Below are 13,513 nucleotides of genomic sequence, written 5' to 3' on the forward strand. Positions count from 1 at the left end.
ACCGAGGTTGTAGAAATGGTCTCCTAATTAGTTTCTTACACCAGGTCTCTCTCCATTCTAATCCATTACTTTACACAGCTACTAAAGTGATTTTCCTTAAATGCATATCTGACCACATCACTCTCCTACTCAATCAACTCAGTTGGCTCCCTATTACCTTCAGGATAAAGTATAAATGCCTCTGTTTGGCATTTAAAGCACTTTGCAATATGGCTCCAATATATCCTTCCAGCTTTATTGTACATTAATGTCCTTCCCACACTTTAGGATCCAGCCAAATTGGCTTATTTCTCACAAAGGATTCTTCATCTTTTTTCCACACTGGCCATCCGCCATACCTGGAAAACATTACCTCATCATAGAATCCTTTTCTTCCTTCAAGACAATTCAAGCACCCTCCTTCTACAGGAAGCCTTTCTTGATTACCTCCCCCAAATATAAGTGCCCTCCTCCTCTCCCACCCCCCAGCATGGTAAAGAAGAAAAAACGCTGAATCCAAAATCAGCTATGTCTGTGTTTAAACTCCATCTCTGACGCTGGTTACCAGTGTGGCCATGGGAAAGACACTGCTTTACTTCCCCAGTCTTCAGTTTCCCCATTTGTAAAATGTGGATGACTTCTAGATTCCTTTCAGTTCTAGATCTATGAGTTCTTCCTTTCTTCTCCCTTTTGCCCCTCTATCTCTATTTCTCTGCCTATCAAAATAAAATCAAGATAGTTTTAATACTTTTTGTGGATGGGTTTACTTATGCTTTTTTTTTTCCTGTTAATAAGCAATAAATATAATCCCACCCATTGTTAGGAGAAGCTCAGGCACTAATGCAGAGATATAAAATAATTAAAGGGTATTCTGGGTGTGAATTTTAATGTCATGGAAAACTCCATTTTCAATACTGTGCTAATTATAGGGTGAGGCTGAATAAATGGAAGCTATAACAATTAGCACAGCATGGCTCATTACAACCAGTTCTGAGTTAAGTCTCTTTTTGAATACATATAGCTTTAGTATGAATGATGATCTATTATTATTATCAATGTGTATCATTCACAGATATCCTTAGAGATTTTTGGGATATGTTAAGACTTAAGAACTTCTCTGACTCTGATGATTGAATTCTAACACTTTATTTCTCACTGTATCCCCTATAATCTGGTGATCCCGGCCTCCTTGGTGTTCCTCATAGAAAATACTTCGTTTTTAAACTCTGGGCATGCTCACTGGCCATTTCCCATATTTGGAATACTCTCTTTCTCCTCATCTCTGCCTTCAAGTCCCTGCTAAAACCTTTCCCTGGGAAACCTTTCTCTGTCCTTTAATTCTGGTACCTTCCCATTGTTGATTGTCTATAATTCTGTATATATCTTGTATGTATTCTGTATATAGATATATATTATATATATATTATATAAATACGCACATACAGAGTTTTTCATGTTACCTTCATGAGCTCCATGAGATCTCATATAGGAGCTGAGTTTTGCCTTTTTTGATATCTCTCACTCTTGACAGCACCTGGAACATAATAGGTGCTTTATAAATGTTAGTTAACTGACTGACATAAGGGGAGGTCCTGACTGTCTTATTATGATCTTTCTGATCTCAATAAAAGCTCCTTAAAGCCTTAAAACTGGCTTCAGAATGGATTTGCAATAAGGGCTCCAAGTTATAATAACTGTGGATGTCTAAGGATTGTATGAGGGCTAAAGTCAAGAAAGTAGTAGCTTAGCAGTCAAATCTCCAGAGGGCTGATTCAGTCCTTTTCTCTTTCTAAGTAAGATAAAGTACATATTATGCACTTTGCTTTATGCTGAGGGTATTATACTTTTTGGACTCTTTCCTCTTCCTACCCACCCTCCTTTTTCTCCAGTTGGATCATAAGTACCCAAACCTATCTGTCATCTCTTAACATTAACCATTCTATGATATTTCCCATAAAAGTAAGGATGCCTGCCCCCTGCATTTACTGAGAATTTTGGAAACCAATTTGAGTTCCCCAACCCCGAGTTCAAATACTGCATCATAAAAAAGTCCCACACTGCTCCGGGCAAATCCCTCAATCTCTCTGGCTTCAATTTTATCATCTACAAAATGAAAAGATTGGAATAATTGAACTCTAAGTCTCCTTCCAATACTAAATGTGACCTAAAAATGTGATTGTGTGTCTCATTCAAATATAGTTATCTAGGCTGACTATCTATCCTAGATCCTAGCATTTCCAGGAATTTCCTTTGTATTTTAAAAGAGAGGCATCTGGATTTTTGGATAACAGATATTGGCTAGGAAGGAATCTGAGATTTCCCTGGCTGTTCCTCATGCCTGGAACATTCTCTCTCCTCTGTTCAGACTTCTGAGCTACCAAATCTCGATCTTCAATAGGAAGACTTCTCCAATGCCTTCCCTCTCTTAATTATTTCCTGTTTATATTGTAGGGACTGTCTTTTCCTTCCATTTGTTTTTGCAGCTTAGTGTAATGCTTGCATATAGTAGGCATTTAATAAATGTTTGAGATATAGAAAAAAGTGCTTTGGAATCATAAAGAAGTATATAAATAGAAGCTATTATTATTGCAACATAGTTTAAATGCCATGAATTCACAGATCTGGAAGGGAGCTTAGAGAATACTGCTTTCTTATTTTATGTATATGCAAACACTCATGACTCACAAAAGAATTGTTATTCTATTCAGTATACCACATACTCCTAGAATGGCTAAAGTCATGTTAATTTGCTTGCTGTCCTTTTGTGCGTACACACTGTATCTTGTGCAGATATATGTATGTTTGCATGTGTCCATGTGGATATATAACGTATTTATGGATGTTTGTGTGCATGCATCTATGCAAATACATACATGTGTGTGTGTGTGTGTGTGTGTGTGTGCATGTAAAATCCAGAATTATGATTTTATTCCTGGTGAAGAAACACCTTCTATTAGTGCAGATCTTCAATTGCTCCATTCCTTATCATCTTAGAAATGTGCTTGGGGACAATGAGAGAGCAAGTAACTTAAATTATACTGTTAATATATAGGTCAGAGGCTAAACTTGAAGTCAGTTTTCCTGATGCTGTTCCACTCTATCCATTACGTCATTCTGCTTCTCAGCTGTGGTATTTAGGAAAGAATATTCTAAAATCTGCCCCAGTTCACTAAAACCCAATTGTCAAATTTTCAGCATGAGCATCCATAATTTGAAAATCAACAAACCTACAAATCAGAGCCTAATTTGTTTTGTGTCTAGATTTAAGAAAGTTAGAGAGCAAATGTAAATAATGCAGATTATACTTCAATATGTTTCTTGTTGCTATTGTTGTTGTTGTTGTTGTTTGTTTTTTTTTTTGGAGAGCCAATTATTAAATAATTACCACCCAACTCTATATTTAGGGTAAAGGAGAAGCTTGACAGGGAAAGGGAGATTATGGAATTTTCAGTCTTTTTTTTTTATTGGTTTAAATCTCAGCGTTTCTCATATTTGAAAATGGACTCATTTATTTTTGAAGCTTTCAGTACATAAAACATCATTTTTGACTTAAATAAGAATGATCAAAGTATAGTAGCTTCTAGAACAAGGTTATTTCATCAAGGATGATTCGCAAATCAATTAGATGTGGCTCTGTAGAAACCAAATCTAACTAGAAGTCCCTGACAAAGGAGGCTATTTTCCCCCTTTTCTTTTTAACTCCTTAGTATTTCATTCTAACTAGTGATAAGAGAGGCTACACCTAAAATTAGACAAAAGTTTCATGGGCAACTGCCTATATAAATCAAGAAAAAAATCAGAATTTGTTGAAATGCCCATTTTTTCCTGTGCTTATTAAGTAAAAAGACTTTGATTCCAAGGCTCAACATATACCTGCTAGGTCATCTTCCAAGGAGAGAAGACGTTTTCTCTTCTCCTTTCTCCTTACCCCACCTGCTATTCTTGGGGAAGGCTGGACTTGAATGGCTTCTGATTCTAAGGAATGCCATTTTCACAATGGCAGATCATGTAAATTGACCATTGCAATCTGATCCTACCTTTTTTATGAAGCATGTCATGTCCTTTTTTCTTCTCACTTTTTGTGTTGTATACAAAATTCAGTTTTCATCTGTCTGAGGTTGAGAGTAACTCTGCAAGGAATTTATCGGAGATCACCAAGAGATGTTGTTCAATACACAGGAGAATCCTAAGGACAAAATAGAGAGAATTTTGAGAACAAATGAAATTATTAAGATGTGCAAAAGTCAGTACAGAATTCTGCTACTCAAAAAGAAATTGATCAAAGGATGAATAAAAAAGATTGAACAAAAATAACCTAGGATCAGAGAATTAAAAAAGGATTGTAGAGGTCATCTAGCTTAAGCTATCCCATTCATCAGTTAAGTTCATGAAAGACATAAACATAATGTTCATTCATTCATTCATTTATTTATTCACCCATCTATCCATTAATTAATTAGCTTGTTTATTACTTATGGAGTATCAAGATAGCTTTGATTCTCATGGTCAAGCCAACATTTTGCCTGTCATTCAGAAAATTCATTCAATAAATGTCTTTTAAGAACCCACTATGCAGGGGATCATATTCGTTTCTATTGTGGATACAGAGATAAACAAAATACAATTTCTAGCATCATAGAGTTTACAGTCTAGTATCCACTAAATTATCATTATTGGCATGAATTGGTGCTTAGCTTGGAGTGGATCAAGGAAGTAATGAGCATATGGGATGGCCCCTAGTTATGAATAAATGGGATCCACTGGAATCCCCTTGCTGTTTCAATCTCAATTCTATTCATTTCAACAAACATTTATGGAGCACTTACTATGTGCCAGGAACTGTGTCACCTTCTTAGGGTCTGTTAGAATATATGATCCTTGATCCCTTGATCCCCTTGATCCCCCTTGAGGGAAGCAACTTTTGTTGTTGTTTTTGTGGCTTTCCTCTGCATCCCCAACATTTAGCATAGTACTTAATAAATGCTTGCTGACTGGCAAAACCAAAATATTCTCTGCTCTCAAGGTGCTTACATCCTTTGGGATATGGTTGTGGGAGGCACTGATGAGCACCAAGGAAGGTAGGAAAGCCTACTATGCTTCTTGATGGGGTGATATAGCATAATATGGAGTCAAAAATTTGTTCCTTAGCCTTCTGTTAGTCCATCTTGACAACTAAGCAAAAATAATGGTCAAATTTCATGTTCAAGTAGCATTTTTAGGCTTACAAAACACAATCTCCACTCTATATGATAGAGATTTTGTGAATTCAAATCCTGCTTCATTTTCTGGCTATGTCTTTGGGCAAGCTACTTAATTCTCTTTGCTCCAGTCTCTTTAAATGTAAAATGAGCCGGAGAAGGAAATGGCAAATAACTCCAGGATCTTTGGCAAGAAAACCCTAGATGAGGTCATAAAGAGTCAGACATGACTGAACAACATGAGGCTGAAATCTCCTTGAGGGTAAGGACCATTTCCTTTTTGTATTTATATCTCCAGTGCTCAGCATAGTCATCACTTAATTAAATACTTTTCATTAAGTAACTGGCCTGTACATATACAACTAGAAAATCTGAGAGTCGGTTCCATGCACAGGTCTCATGGACTTGCACTACTCCCTTCTTGCTGCCATGCCATACTTCAACTACTACATTGATTAGGTGTTGTTGCTTTCAGTAAGAGATGCTGAATTATTTCCCTTCACTGGTAAAGGCAAAATTATTGTTGTTCAGTCATGTCTGCCTTGTCATGACTCCATTTGGGTTTTCTTGGCAAAGATACTGGAGTAGTTTGCTATTTCCTTCTCCAGATCACTTCATAGATGAGGAAACTGAGGCAAACAGGGTTAAGTAAGTTGCCTAGGGTCACACAGAGAGTGAGGATCTGAGGGCACTAATCACTATACCACCTAGTTGTCTCACTAAAAGCAAGTCCGATGAGTCTCAAAGCAAATTGTCAAACATATTAGTAAGCTTAATAATTTCATGCCATTAGCTGTAAGTTCATCTCTGAGGCATACTGTTTCTTTAGCTAGAAGTGCGTGGCTAGTCAATTTTCAGAATGTGCAAGACCTTCACCCCACTCCTCTCCACACTTTTTCCCCAAGGATTAATGTACTTAATAGATAATTTTCTAAATGTCAATGGATGAGTTTCTGTAGTGGCAATATTCAAAGAATTAAATAGGTTTCACAAGCTGACCTTGCAAATTCAGCCACTAAGGTTTTATTTTATAGCACATAAAAATATGACTTTCTCAGTCTTCTCGAATTTTAGATCCAAGATAAGAATTTTATGATCCTTTTATACTAAACATTTAAAGAGCAACATAGAATGAAATTGTCACCAAACCAGGGCCAGAAGAACCCTTGGGAAAACAGCTGTGAGAAAATGATGCAGTAAACTCTCTTTCAGTAAGTGGATTCTTTTTTGGGGGCTTAATAATAATAGCTGACATTTCTTTTTATTTTTTAAATGAATCTAAAGCTATCTTCTTTCCTGTAAACCTTATATGAATTGAGAAAAGTAGAAAAACAAAGCCCCTATGACAAATATTTATAGTCAAACAAAACAAGTCATCACAATGACATGTCTAAAACACACACACATACAGAGTTACTTATTATGTTGAACACAGATGTTTGTCTTTACTACATATTTTTATATGTATAATATATAAATTATACATACATACATATATATATATGTGTATATATATATATATATATTCTCTTGGTTCTGCTCACTTCACTTTGCGCCAGTTGATGCAAATCTTCTCAGGTTTCTCTGAAAACATTATTTTCATCATTTCTTATAGTACAATAGAATCCTATCACATTCATATACTGTATTTTGTTTAGTCATTCCTCACTTGTTGGTTTCCATTTTTTTGCCACTACAAATAAGAGCTAACATTTCACAAAATCACTGAATTTTAGATTTGAAAGTGACCTCTTTACCCATCTGTTCCAACTTTTATCAGAAAGGAATGCCAGCCATAAGAAGCCTCCTGTTGTTCTAATGAAGGGGAACTTACCACCTCCTAAGATAACCCATTCCTCTTTTGAATAGTTCTAATTGTTTTTATTAGAAGCAGATAGGTGCTCAGTGGATAGAGCACTGGGCCTGGAGACAGGAAGATCTGAGTTCAAATACTGACTAGCCGTGTGATCCTAGGCAAGTCACTTAACCTTGTTTACCTCAGTTTCCTCATCTATAAAATGAGTTGGAGAAGGAAATGGCAAACCACTCCATTATCCTTACCAAGAAAATATCATGGACACTATTGTAGTCTACAGGTCAAGGGTTGGATTTGGTTGAAGAACAATTGCTTTTCTTTATATAAAACTTTTTTGCTATTTCCATCCATTGATCTTGCTTCTATTCCCTTGGATCAAATGGCATAATTCCTTTTCCATATGACAAACCTTCAGATGCCCTAATATTGCTCTCATGTTTCCCTCTCCCCCATTCCCTCTTTAGTCTTCTGTTCTCCACACTTCATCTGAACTTTGAATGACATAGACTCAAGGCCTTTCATCCCCCTCACTGCCCTCCTCAGCATGCTCTCCAATATACCACTGTTCTCCTTACACTGGGGTGCCTAAAATTCAGCACAGTGCTCTAGAATCAGTCTGACTAGGGCAGGAACTATCACTTATGTTTGGAAGCCAAAGCTCCTTACATTTTTGTTCTTCCACATCACTCTGCTGAATCTTATTGAGCTTGAAGTCCATGAAAACCTTCAGATCTTTCCCAGATAAACCTATAATTTTGCCTTCTCCCATCTTGTACTTGTGAAGTTGCCTTTTCTGAAACTTTGTTTATCTTTTTGCATTTCATCTTATTAGATTCTGTCCAGTGTTCTTCCTAGCCTGTCAAGATCTTTTCAAATCCTGATTTTGTCATCCCATGTGTTAGTTGTCCTTCTCAGCTTTGTGTCACACGAAAATTTGATGGGCGTGCTGTCTGTGCCTTTATCTCAGTCACTGAGAAGAATGTTAAATAGCACAGCACCAAACACAGATTCCTTGAGCTCTCCATTGGAGATTTCGAGTAAGTTGACATTGAAGCTTTAATGACTCCTCTGTCAGGACATTCAACCACTTCCAAATCCATCTCATTGAATTTTCATTGAATCCACATTTGTTCATTTCTCTCACAGAAAAAAAGTGGGAGATATTTTATTAAATATTCTGCTGCCCTTGTTGTGCAGTCATTTTAGTCATGTCTGATTATGACCCCATTTGAATTTTTTTGACAAAGACACTGGAATATGTTGAATTTCCTTTCCTAGTTCACTTTATAAATGAAAACTGAGTCAAACAGGGTTAAATGGTTACATAGCTAGTAAATGTCTGAGGCTAGATATGAACTCAGAAAGGTGAGTCTTACTGATTCTAGGTTCAGTGCTCTATTCATGGTTCCACCCAGGTGCCCAAAATATTCTGCTAAGATCTAATAAACTAGGTCTATTACATTCTCCTGCTCTACAGGCTTAATAACTTTCAGAAAGAAAGCAGATGTAACCAGGCTTGGCCTATTCTTGATGATACTATGCTGATTCTTTGCAATTCCTGCTCCCTTTTCTAGCAGAAGAGCAAGAATGGGAACCCAAATCAGTTTGTCAGCATCCATAAAACTAAACAAGCAAGCAATGAAACTTCTCTGGGTATCATGCAGGATTCTGACTGATTCTATGATTCCTTCATCCTTCATCCATCCAACAAATATTTATTAGATACCTACTACTGCCCTAGATGCTATGAGGGATATAGAAATATTCTTGCTTTCAGAGGGCTTACGGTGTAATTGGAGAAACAGAATCTCTTGTTACTTAGAAAAATGATTTAACTCTCTGCAGAAAATACTGTGCCTAGAGAGGATTTTCTTATTTTCCATGAAGCTGAAAAGAGTTATGTGAAGAATCTGAGAGGAGATAGCTTCTCTTCCTCTTTTGTGAGAAGACAAAAATCTCCTTGCCTCCTGACATATGTCCATGACTTGCCCAATGCTTTCTAATGCCAGGGCCTTCTTTCTCTTATTTATTTCCTATTTTTCCCTGTATATAGCTTGTTTGAAAAAAATTTGCTTGTTTGTTGTCTCTCTCATTAGCTTATGGGCTCTTGGAGGTTAGAGACTTTTGTATCCTCAGCACTTAACACTCAGCACATAGCATATAATAAATGCTTTATAAGTATTTATTGACTTAATGTGGCAGTGTAGTAAGTATAAGAAAAAGGGTGTGAAGATCTGATTTCAGGTCCACCATTTTAACCATTATTCCTTGCTTTACTTTGGGAGGTAGCTTGGTGAAGTAGTTTTGGAGTCAGTTGTTATTAAGTCTATTCAGTCATGTCCAACTCCTCATGACCCCATTTGGGGTTTTCTTGACAAAGATACCTGGCCATTTTAGAGCCAAAGAAAATTTAAAAAATATGTGCTATTTGGGATGTTTACCACATGCATCATTCTGTTTGAGCCCTTTATTGAGAGTTGAATGCCTAGGTTTTGTTTTCCTAGAGAATTAGTTAAAATTAGCCACCTACTCTCTCACATAAGTAATCATTTATGCCAGGCTTTGAAATTTCTGCTGAATTGCTCTACCATAATGTCAGTGGCAGAGGAAACATATATAAACTTCAGTGGAATGCATGTAGTTTACTGTCTATACCTAAGGAGTCAGTGAAAATAGAGATTTGCTTCATCATAGTTTTCTAAGTTTCTCAATCTTGCCACTGACAGAATTTGTACTATGAAACTCTCAACCGTTTAAATATTAGAATTTTATATGTGATTCACGTTGGATCCTGGTTTTTGTGTGACTTGTCTAGAATTTGAGTCCCAGAAGGTGGAGTCAATTATAAAGGATTTCCAATTTGTCCATTTAACAAATTATAAGCTAAAAGTGGTGGTCCATTAGAAAATCAAATAGCTGTAATAGGTGACCTATAATTAGTTAATGAATATTGGAGCAGGAACACAAGGCCCTTGGGTCTTTAGTATTTAGTAGTAATGACCCTTACTTTCCTAACCTTCTCAACAACTCTTCTTTCCCTTACCTTTCTTTCTCTGTGGAGAGATAGAAGGTCTGGGTAAAATACATTGTGTCTTTTCCATTCATTTATCAAACAAATATTTATAGAATGCCTACTGCTGCCCTAGATGCTATGAAGGATTAAGAAAGTCCAATTAAGGAGTTTATATTCTATTTTTTCTCTACATTTTGGTTGTAAGCCCTCTGAAGGCAAGAATCCTTCTCTGTATCCTTCTAACTGTACCAACTAGAACTGCAACACTAGGCCGCACCAAGCATTCAGGAAATTACTTGGTAAATAGATGGGAATGAGTAAATCAACTACCAGGGTACATTTACCCTGACCTGTTACCTTCACTATAAAGATGACAAAGGAAAATAATTTTGAAGGTGAGGAAAAATATCATTATTTCCATATACCATCCCTCTGACAAAAACATATCTAAAGTCAATTATGACCACAAGTTTGGACTGTACATAAAACACTTAAAATTAATCACTGTGGTTTAGTCAGAAAAAGCATGTTTGGGAGTTCTGGCATATAGTTTGTACTACCCTTATGCATTTAATTTCTCTTTTGCCTTAGAATTACTTGTGGCCCATATCTATACAGCACAGTGATAGAGCCTTGAGCCTTGAGTCTAGAATATCTGATCTCAAATCTGGCCTCAAACAATTAAAAGCTAAATAACTCTGGCCAAATAACTTAACCTCTGTCTAAATTTCCTCTACTGTATAATGGGGATAATTATAGCACCTTATTCCCATGGTAGTTGTAAATATCAAAAGAAATAATATTTGTAGAGTGCTTAGCACAGCGTCTGGTAAATAGTAAGCTCTATGGAAATGCTTATTCCCTTTCCTATCCTCTCATTTAAAAATCCTCAAAGTCAGCCACTGTAACCCTTTGTGCATTCTAAAGTACTTACAATTGTTTATTACATAAGGTGCATATTTAATAAACACTTGTCAAATTGGAATGACCAAACAGTCATAAAACATGCATGGAGCCTGTTCGTACAACATAATATCAGGCAGGAATGAATTGGGCTAACCACAGCTAGCATTTTTATATGTTTGAAGGTTTACAAAGCTTTTTTCCTATGTTTTCTCATTTGATTCCCACAATAGCCCTGGGATGTAGGTGCTATTATTCTTTCTTTTTTACACATGAACTTAAATAACTTGTTCAGGGTCATTTAACTAGGCTATGTCTGAGGCAGGATTTGTATTAAAAATCTTCCAAGTCCAGAGATCTGTCCAGGGTACCGACCACATAAGCAGTCTCAGACAGGGCATTTCCATCTATTTTCAAAATCAGTTCCTAGGAGGATAATAAACAGTCAGCTTGCAAAACTCTGTAGGAATGATTAATATTAATAATTTATGACTATTTATGCATTTTATATGTATAAATACATTTATATTTATACATGTATTAATAAATTTATGTTGTACTGTAGGGGTCCCAAAATGCTTTATATATATTGTCATTTGATCTCATCTGAGCTTTACAACATTCTTGTGAGGTACATGATCTTTATTAATCCATTTTTACTAAAGCCCAGATAGCTTAAGTGATTTGTTCAATCTAATGACAATTCTGTCTGAGAAGGGTTCACCAACCAAGGCTTGTCACTTCTCAAAACTCTTGGTTCTTTTGAGCCATTCATTCATTCTGTAGGAATGAACAGCAGGGAGCTTGATGACCTGATCATCAGTGCCACATAACACAAAAAATGCCTTTTAAGGGTCTCCTCTAGATCTCAGCAATGTGGCAATTACAAAAGCACTGCAAAAATGTCTATTTTAGGAATTAACAATCAACCCTGAATAGAGGAGAAAAGCATCATTTTAGCACAAGGCAGCTAGAATTAGTAGCCTTAGTGGGACATATGTGGACCACTCTTGATTTTGAGTGATCGCTGACTCAGTGTTTACTATATCCATTCATAGTCTACCACAGAAATAGTCTTACTCTTGCCATTAGAAGGTTTTTCTGAGCATTGCTTGCTACTAAGTGGAATCAGGGATAGTTGAAGAAAATTGACTACCATTCTTCACTACCCTGCTGAGCTCATATAAAATCTAAAAGGGATTGTGGCCTGCTGTCAACTTGCCCACTGAGGAAGACAAAGCCCCCATGAGAATGATTTAGTTTAAAGATTCCGTTCTGGAATAGTAATTATGTGTATTTTTTAAAATGAAAAATTGTTCTAAAATGACCAGGAAAGTAGTATTTTGAAGAAAATTAATGCTATTTTAACCACATACTTCTCCACATTTCAAAACTATCACAAGGAACATCTGTTCCCCTAGTCTTTCCAAGCTCCCAATGCTTTTCTATCCCTGACCATCATTTCTGCATCTGTCCCACTTCTGCTGCCCAGTATCTAGGCATGTATTTCATTTGTTTCACTGTCTGATTTCCCATTTTTTGATTGTTAACACTTTGAGCAGCCTGTAGTCTCTCTGAATTGGAGCAGTGCCTGTCCCAGGTGTAGATGTCCCAGGTGCTTACTCAGATACACTTCAGCGTCTCTTAGAGTATTTATACATGGTCATAGCACATGCAAGAGAACATGATCCCACATGATTTAACACTGTGCTTTATTCAACACTGTTATTACCCAGAGCAGAGTCCTCTGACTGCTTTCTAAGCAGTGTCTCCCCCCAGCCCTTGAATCTTGGATTCCATTTCTCACAAATACATTGAATTGATTTTGGTGTGGGTATTGATACATTCATTTATTAGCTGAGAAAAGACCTGTTTTAGGTTCTGGTTTGTTTTGGTTAGTTTTTTGAGGTGGCACTCATGATCTTTTGTTTTGGATGGGGTGCAATGGTTCTTTGTTAGGAAAACATTGTTAGTTTTAAAAAAAAAAACACTTTAAACATCGTTTCATTCAAATACTTTTATCTTCCTCTCTGTGATTCTAGATTGAATGCCTGAGTCAAGAGAGGTCTCTCTGTAATCCTTCCTAATCTGCATCTCTTTTTGTGCAAAGACCTGACCATATGATTGCCTTGTCCAAGAAGTTCAGTAGGTCCCTATTTCCCTGACTCCTTGCCAGACTGGGCTCCAGTGCCTTTTTCCACAAGATGTCTTTCACACCCACTCCACTCATTCCCCCAGTTGTCTATGTTTTGCCTTTTTCCTCACTTCCATTACTGTGTTTTTACTGTGAATATATTTTTAATTTACTTATTGATGAATATTGTTTCCTTTCTATGTAATCTGAGTTACTTGAGGTAAAGTACTATTGTGGTTTTGGCCTTGTGTTTTTTTTCATCTAGTCCAATGGCACACGTTAGGCACAGTAGATATTCATTGAATTTTATTGAATTCAAGGGAATTCAACTTTCTAGCCTTTCCTTTTGGGGCCTTTGCTACACACACAGAAGCACATACATATTATTCTAAAAATAAATGATAGTTTACAATAATGAAATTGTGACAATGGAAAATAAATGAGAAAAATAATGATTTTCTTATAGTGCT

At 36.4% G+C, this 13,513-nt stretch overlaps 1 protein-coding gene across 1 annotated transcript in view; it reads right to left on the minus strand.

Moving 5' to 3' along the window:
* Positions 1 to 13,513, minus strand: part of B3GALT1 (beta-1,3-galactosyltransferase 1) — a 620,917-nt gene that overhangs the window by 53,845 nt on the left and 553,559 nt on the right. Inside the window, exon 6 of the mRNA XM_074303205.1 lies at positions 4,017 to 4,165. The gene's annotated coding sequence lies outside the window, so the exon portion shown is untranslated. The remainder of the gene's footprint in view (positions 1 to 4,016; positions 4,166 to 13,513) is intronic.

The sequence above is a fragment of the Sminthopsis crassicaudata genome, chromosome 3, assembly GCF_048593235.1.
Source record: "Sminthopsis crassicaudata isolate SCR6 chromosome 3, ASM4859323v1, whole genome shotgun sequence".
NCBI lineage: Eukaryota > Metazoa > Chordata > Mammalia > Dasyuromorphia > Dasyuridae > Sminthopsis > Sminthopsis crassicaudata.